Genomic DNA, 8,624 nt, shown 5'->3' on the forward strand with positions numbered 1-8,624 from the left:
GCCGGTGAGTGAACAGCTCATGCCCTGCACAAGAGTACCCACTGAGGGGCCGGGTAAACGCAGCTCTCCCTGGTTACGGGCTCCACGCCCGCCCACATCTGCCCCAAGGAGAGCCCTTCCCGACGGCCACAGGCCCTATGGGGAGTGGCAGCAGCTCGGGCCATACATAGGAGGGACGGTGCAGGGGGCCCAGCTCTCATCTCTTCAGCCAAGGACCCTACACAAAGGATCTGGACCAAAAGGATGACGTCAACCCCACCCCAACCCCCTAGGGAAACTAAGGGAGAGAAAAAGAGATCTCGTGGCCCATGCGGACTGACGGTGAGATGTGTGTGGCCCCCTCTCTGATGATTCCTGGCTGTGCCAAAAATTTTCTCCACGTCCTCAGCCTCCAGGGGCCAGGCCGGGAGGTGGCCAGCTGGGACTGAGCGATCCTGAGGGCTGTGTGTGCCCAAGCATGGACAGATGCTCGTCTAGTTTATTTCCTATTAGCCTGGTCATGCAACACACTGTGTGTAATGGGTATATGAATCAAGAGCCACACTACCTTTGTGTTCCGTGGGGCTCTGCAGAAACTTCCCCGTGTCCCTCAGCCTCACTTTGGCACTTCTCCAGCTGGCCAACCTGACATTTCTGGAGCTGGCAATTTGCAGCCCCGAAACTGGGAAGTGACATATTCTTGAGCTTTTGTAAGTGGCAGCGATGAAATCATTAGAAGGCCAGCCTCCCTTTTTGCTCCTAGAGAACCAGTCTGTTTCCAAATCTATGGAATTGGAGAGGCCAGGAGGCAGCCGATGGAACAGACGCCAGCAAGCTGGCCCCACGGGGCTTATCCAGGGCTGTCTCACTTCCTACAGGCCCAGCTTCTCACGTCCTGCCAGCACAACCACCCTGGCTGCCTCCCGGCCCAACCCTGCCAGAGGTCCCCAAGGTCACCCTCAGCCGATCTCTCTGTACTAGCAAGGAGACCGTGCAGGACAATGGAAAAAGCCTGGGCTTGGGTGACCCATAAGCCCAAGTTTAAATCTGGATCTGAGTCCCTAGGCCAGGTGACTTTACCTCCTGGGCCTCATCTGTAAAATGGGCATGTCATACCTCTCTCCCCGGCTTGTGGTAAAGACTAATGAAATCTCCCAGAAGTCTGGCACAGAGTTGGTGCCCAACAAACATCAGTTTGATGGCCCCGGATACATCCTCCCCTCCTGCCCTGGGCCCAGCCCATCAGACGGTCATGGCTGGCCCTTCATTACCTCAAAGAACGAATCCAGGGAACAGCCGTGGCGGCAGATCTGGGCTCTAAACGCCCAGCTGTGAGTTTACCCAGCCCTAGAGCAGTTCTCATGCACTTCCTTCCAGGGCCAAATGCAAAAATCATCAGTGGACTGACCACTTGCAAAGGCGTCCTTGCTCAGCTGTCCTGCCCTGCTCAGCACCAGTCTCCGTCTCAGCCCATCACGCCATTGGGTCGGTCGTCAGTCAATCTCACTGACTGTGGGACATCTGCATCCCGTGATGCTGTGCACATGAAATGCAGGTGAATTTCATCTGAAAATGCAAATCTCACAAAGGAAGCAGGAGTCCATGAGATCAGCCAAAGTGATCTTAGGGCATGGCTCAGATCACACACGTGTCTTTGACAAACGAGCGGTTGAGAAGCAGGCTCTGTCGTTCAAGGCCCTGTTCCTCCACTTTCTAGCCGCACAACCAGGAGCAAGTCAGCGAACTTCTCCACGCCTCCATTCCCACATAACACACGTGTAACAATACGTCCTACCACGCAGACTTGCAGTCAAAATAAATCCATTAATAGACACAGAGAGCCCGGCACATCGTGAGCGCTCAGAAAATATTAATTATTAGTACTATCTAGAAGGGTAAGACCTGTTAATAATTAACAAAGAGGAAATCAATGAGGATAATGAGTAAGTACCTCCAAAGAGAATAATTTAAATATCAAAGCGCTAAGAGAGGCCCTTAGGAAAACTTAGGAAGCCCTCCAGCATTTTTTGCAAAAATGACCCTCTTTATAGCTGTGCTCTGGAAACCTAATAAGAAGTGAAGCTTGTCCTAACCAACCATTATACCGTCTTGTCAGAAAAATTCCACCTAAAGGAGAAAAACGTGGTTCACTCTTTGTTCATTCTAAAGATTAGTGTACTATTTTAATTATAGTAAAATAGTGTTAAACACAAGGCACAATTTACTTACTTTTGTTGTATTTAGCGTTGTGCTTCAGGCACAGGTGGTCCTGATGCAAGGGGATGACACGTGGAGATGGCACTGATGTCCAAGTGGTGGTCCCGAGCTCACCCTTGTGCGGCGTAAATATTCGTGTGGCTGGAGGAGGGGGGGCCCAGGCTGGGGAAACGGGAAGCTGACAACCTAATTGGCAGGAGGATAAGAGCTAAGCCATCCACATGCTAAAATTGTATCGCACATAAGAAGGAGGTCAGTGCCATAGAAAAGAAAAGAAGGATCAGGGTTCCAGAGCAGGGTGAACACAAAGGGCCTGGCTGAGAAAGGGTGTCTGAGCAGACTATCGGGAACAAAAGAGTGAGCATGAGACTGTGTAGGGAAAAGCATTTCAGACAGAAGGAACAGCAGATGCAAAGATGTGAGTGTGTCTGGTGTGTTAGAAGGAACTGCCAGGAGGTCTGTGGAGCTGGAGCACAGAGAAGCCATGGAATGGGATTTCCCAGGGGCCCGGAGGCTACTGGTTCTCCTCCGGATTCACAGGGGGCCGGGCAGGTGCTCAAGCAGGGAGACGAGATATGGGGCATACAGACTGCGGGGGAAAGGGGAAAAGCAGTTGTCCTGATGCAGTCATCCAAGGCGAGGACACAATCTGCTCACCCGGGGGCGACCGAGGTGGCGGGGGAAGTGGTGGGATTCCAGGCACCATGAAAGCTCTAACCAACGGGATAGGCTGATGGAGTCCATGTGGAACGTGAGGAAAAGGAGTGGGATAATTCCCAGCTTTCTGGTTTCCATCCATCTGGGCTCAGGCCTGGAGCCTAAGTCAGTTCCCCAAACTGAAGCGTCACCGCCCAACAGGACAAGGACAAAGAGCAGTGGGGAGTCAGCCACAGCAACCCCCACAATACGGCCACCCACCACGTGCAGCCTGGGAAATGAGAACAACAGCACGCATCGGGCAGGGTTGCCAGGCACGTGCTCTGCTCGCAGGAACTCATTTAACGCTCGCAACAAGCCTGTGACAGAGCACACCAGTCCCACTTCAGCCATGGGGGACCCCAAGCCCAGAGACATCACTACACAGACCTCACACAGCTAGGCAGCGGCAGGGTTAAGATGTGAACCTGGGATTGTCCCACTTGACAACCAGAGTCCTTGGCCACTGTGTGGCAACCCCGCCTCCCAGGCCAGGCAGGTCATGTGCCCCCCTCTCTGAGCATCTGTCATACGAGAGAGATGACCTCAGTGGTGTTCCCGCTCCGGTATTTTCTATGCTATGAAATCAGGGGTCAAGAGACCCAGTGCTGCTCGTCTTGGCGCCTCCACTGAACTGGCCCTGTGACCTTGGGAAAGTTGCTTCCCTCTCGGGCCAGTTTCCCATCTCGGCTAGACGGTCCCTCCAGGCCTTTTCTGCTCAAAAATGCTCTGTCTGTAAGAATACAGCGTTTTCTGAAAGTTCCAGCAGGCACCTGTGGACCCTTTCCAAGGGAACAACGGGTTGCACGGTCCTCTACACAGACAACCTCCCAGGACATCCCTGTCGAGCCACATGTCGCCCAGCCTGTCGCCCTGCCCATAACCCGCACTGGCCGTGCCCCTTGGAGGAAGCGACAGAGGGCCCCGCAGCGCGGCTCGCTGGGGGTCCGCACCAGGCCCGCGTGTCCTCGGAGCCCCGGTCACCTGGCCTCCCTCCTGTGCATCCTGAGCTCCCACCTGCACTCCCCTTCTCTCTTCTGTTCTCCCAGAATCAGAAAAAGAACTGCGCCAAGTCAGGGTTTCCTTTCAACCTGCAAAGGCAAGTCCCCAAGTCACGGTCCGCTAAGTGCGCCGCCGCGGCGTTCAAGGCCTCCTCTCCTCCGGCCCGCCCACCCACCGCGGAGGGGGACGCTGTGCCATCCCCACCCGCGCTGGCGAGGCGATGGCATGGCACAGGAGCGTGGGCCACGCCTCCCTCCCAGGGCTGGCCCTCCCTGTGGCCAGGCCCAGAGCCCACGTCCTCGGCAGAGCGATTCTGCCTCCCTCCACCCGACACCCTGCTCTGGGCAAACTCACAGCTCTTCCCCAGGCGAACCCCACCCGCTGGGTTACCATCCCATCTCTACAGCACCTCCTCCTCCCCGACCCCTCAGAGACGGCTCCAGGGCCACCTCCTCCAGGAAGTCCTCCCTGATTTCCCAGGAGGAGGGAACCTAACCTTCCATGGAAGCCACATGGGCAGTTTGGTCTTCTTTGTTTAATTTTTTTTTAATAAAATCTGTATATATTTCAGGTGAACAACATGATGGTTTGATATACATGCACATCATATATATACATTTCACTGCTGGGGGTCCCTCTTGGCTTTGGTTTCTCGGATGAGTTGGGAGGTAAAGTGCTTCCTAAGTGTGAAGTCTCTGCAACAAGAGGGACCTGGGTTCAAATCCCACCCCTGCCACTTCTTCATGGGCGGCCTTGGACAAGATTTGCCCTGGATGTCCTTTTCCTCGTGAGACTTTTGGGAGATTTCAATGAAATGATCAAGTTTAGGTCCAGCGCTGATTGCAGCAGCTAACGCGTCCTGAGGACCGTCTGCAGGCCGGCACTGTTCAAGGCCCTTTACATTCAGTTCTCACAGCAGCCCTATCACAGGGATTCTGTCAATGAACACATTTCATAGAAAAAGAGACAGAAGCACAGGAAGTGGCTCAAAGTTCCCTGGCTCCTCTCCTCCCTTGCTGTGTGGCTTTGGGCAAGTCACTTAACCTCTCTGATCTTGTTATTTTACTGCTTGTGTGTCCCAGTTTCTATCTCTGGAAAATCCGGCATGTATTAGTACTCAAAATCAGCTAGGGTTGTTTTTTTTTTAATCATCATTGCCTTCATCATCATTACCAATATAATTACGGAGTTGGCCAAAGAAATAAGAGGTACTCAGTAAACATTCAACAAAGGAGGGAGGGAAGGAGTAAGGGAATGAAGAATGAATGAATGAATCACCCACCAGAGAAAGTTCTGGAAGCACAAAGGGGAGTAAGAGAGTGTGGAACATATTTAAGTGATGCGTCTAGGAATAGATGCAGCCCGTGGGTGCAGAAGAAATGGCTGCAGCTACATAACGCTCCACCCCTGGGCTGATGTCGCCCTTCCACCCCCGGCGCAAATCCTAGAGCCGTTTGTGCCCTGATGGATGGTGATGCAGACGGAAATGTCCATCGATCTTAATTGGTCCCTAAATGGACCCCATAATACAAGTTATCAGTTTAAGACCCAGGGACACTTTATTAATATTTGTAATTTATGGGCTCATTTGAGAAGTCATCAGGGACGACAAACCTAATAAATCACAGGTCATAAGGACTCAGACAGCAGCGCGGGGGCCCTTCCGTGAGATGGGTGGTCGCCGCTGAACTTTTGAGACTTTTAAACCAGGGAGACGGGCTGCAAAAGGGAGTCTGGACTGGCAGCGGTGCCAGCTGGAGGCAGAGTGTCAAGAAGGGACCGCGTTTCCTGGTCCAGCGGGGTCTGCGGGGGGGAGATGCTGCTGTCCATTGGGCCCCGACTTTAGCGGGCACTGTATTTGCGCTGCCTCGTTCAAGGCCCTCACCGCCCGCCTGCACGTAGCCGCCCGCATCCGCATTTGTCAGACGAGGCCACAAGGCTCAGGGAGACGAGGCCGCCTGCTCAGCGACTGCAGTTAACCAGTGAGCTGGGATTCAAAGGCGGGAGACGCCCTCCCGAGGGCTCATGTTCTTGGTCACTGGGCTCTTCTGGCCACCAGTCCAAGGCACAGAGGGGGAAACTGAGACCAGTGATGCAGCCACACACCAGCTTGCCGATGGCAGGGCTGGGATGCGACTCCGGCATCTCAGCGTCTGCTTCTCCTTCTTTCTGAGACGCTTCCCCGGCTCCCTGGCCCCTTCCCTCGCGTTCTTGTCTCTTCACTCACTTTCTCCCTCTAGCACTGGTCACCTGCCATGTCGTATATGCATCTATCTGAGTCCCAGCCTGTGCGCGTCAGCGAGCTGAGCGTTTGAGCTGTTCCATTTCACAGCCACTTGTACCCAAGATGGGGACAGAGACCTGGACTCAAAGGCAGTTGGCTGCACACACGTCTCAAGGACGTGGTCTTCCCAGTGGAACCGAAATAACCAAGGTCCTCGTGCTGGAATCGTCCCCGTGGCCTCACCCACAGACCCCAACCATCAGCAAGGGGCACTGCCCACATTGGCACCTGTGTGGGCTTTCTCAGACCCCCGGAAGCTGCCAGGCTTCAGGCCTGTGTCCCGTGAAGTTGCCTTTGTACATCTCTGCGTCAGCCTGGTATGTGTTCAATATCAAGTTTGTCACCAAGAAGGCCACCTTACTTCTTTTCTCTAGGTTTTTAGGGAACTTGTGCCTTGCAGCTCCCAGCTACGAGCTGTAGTGCTCTGGTTGTGCATCCAAGATTCATGTTCCTCTTCTTGCTACCAGTAGTACCCTAATTTTATTCAGGGTGGCAACGTTCCCAGGTTAAAGACTGTATTTCCTAGCCCCACTTTCAGCTAAGAGGGGAGGTTTAAGGAGGTGAAGGAGAAAGTCATTAGGTGAGCTTTTCTCCAGAAAAAGCTCTTGACAAGGGGGCTGGCCGAGCTGAGAGATTGGTCCTTTTTCCCTTCCACTTGGAATTCAAACCTGATGTCTGGAGCCCCAGCAGCCAACTTGGACTGTGAGGCAACCTTGAGGATGGAGCTGGTACTAAGGTAGGTAAATGCTGAGAATAGTGAATCTGCTAACACAGCCCTGGCCTGACAACCCTGGGGCTGCATTTACATGACAGAAAAAATACATTTATATTTTCTAAGATATAGATGCCCATATTCTGTGACTTGCAGCCAAACAAAATACTAACTAACATGCTAACACATGCATTTTCGTTCAGCAGACCGTCATGGAACACCTGCTATATGCAAGCCACTGTGTTAGGCGTGTGGTATGAAAGATGAGTAAGGCACAGCCCTGGCTTTCAAGGGCCTCATAGTGCAGGGAATTCCATGTGGAAACTATGAGAGCGGTATCAAAAGAAAAATGGACAGAGATTTATTTGATAGGAATACTTTACTGAGTGAGATCCAAACTGTTCACAAACAGGAATGCTTCAAACTGAAAACCAGTATGAGGCTCAGAAGCGTGACGTTATAGGATGGCTTACGAAACGAAAGTGAGGAAGTCGTTTAACCTTTAAACCTTGATTGTTACAATGGAAGTTTCCAGACGGCAGGGGACTGGTTAAAAGTAAGTATCTTCTACCATTTTTGGAAGATGACTTAAGTCTCTTTTGTGATTGTCAGAGGCATTGACAAGAAGTAAGCGAAGTTCAGTCTCGCTCATGTCGCTGAAATAAGCCCGGCTTCGTTTTGCTTGTACGGCTTAACTGGTTTTCTCTGCTCCAGGGGTTGTCGGGCCTGGTCTCTGTTCTGCTTTATTTTAACAGTGCGAAGTCTGAGCTGAGGGACGCAGAACTGGCGCCCTGGCCCAGCAGGCAGGGCAGAGAAAGCCACCCAGAGACACGCTGCGTGGTCATGAACGAGGACTCCCCAGGGAGATTTGGGGCAGAGACAGAAGCGGAGGCGCAGGACAGATCACGAGGAGTCTGTTCACCAGGCTGAAAGGTTTGGGTTCTGCCCCACCCCACCCGGGCACACGCTCACACACGTACCCCACACACATACACACATGGACATGTGTGAACACACAGGCACACGCATGCACGCACACGAACTAAACCATCCTGAACCTCTTGCCTTTCTCCAAACCTCCTAGGTCATCTCGTGCCTCCAGGCCTTTGTCCAGGCTGTTCCCTCTGCCTGGAACACTCTCCAGGCCCCTCCCTTTGGCTGGCTCCCAGGTTAGCGTGATGGGAGGTGCTCCTTCTGGCCGTGATGGGAGGCGCTCCTGAGCATGATGGGAGGTGATCCTTCTGGCCGTGATGGGAGGTCCTCCCAGGAGTGATGGGAGGTGCTCCTTCTGGGTGTGATGGGAGGTGCTCCTGGGAGTGATGAGAGGTGCTCCTTCTGACCGTGATGGGAGGTCCTCCCGGGAGTGATGGGAGGTGCTCCTTCTGGCCGTGATGGGAGGTGCTCCTGAGTGTGATGGGAGGTGCTCCTGAGCATGATGAGAGGTGCTCCTTCTGGCCATGATGGGAGGTGCTCTTGAGCGTGATGGGAGGTGCTCCTGAGTGTGATGGGAGGTGCTCCTGAGTGTGATGAGAGGTGCTCCTTCTGGGCATGATGGGAGGCGCTCCTGAGCATGATGGGAGGTGATCCTTCTGGCCGTGATGGGAGGTCCTCCCGGGAGTGATGGGAGGTGCTCCTTCTGGGTGTGATGGGAGGTGCTCCTGGGCGTGATGAGAGGTGCTCCTTCTAGGTGGGGCCGCCCGCCTCTCTCACTCCACCATCCGCCTCCGCATGCCG

Source organism: Equus przewalskii, chromosome 29 (assembly GCF_037783145.1).
Source record: "Equus przewalskii isolate Varuska chromosome 29, EquPr2, whole genome shotgun sequence".
NCBI classification, from domain to species: domain Eukaryota; kingdom Metazoa; phylum Chordata; class Mammalia; order Perissodactyla; family Equidae; genus Equus; species Equus przewalskii.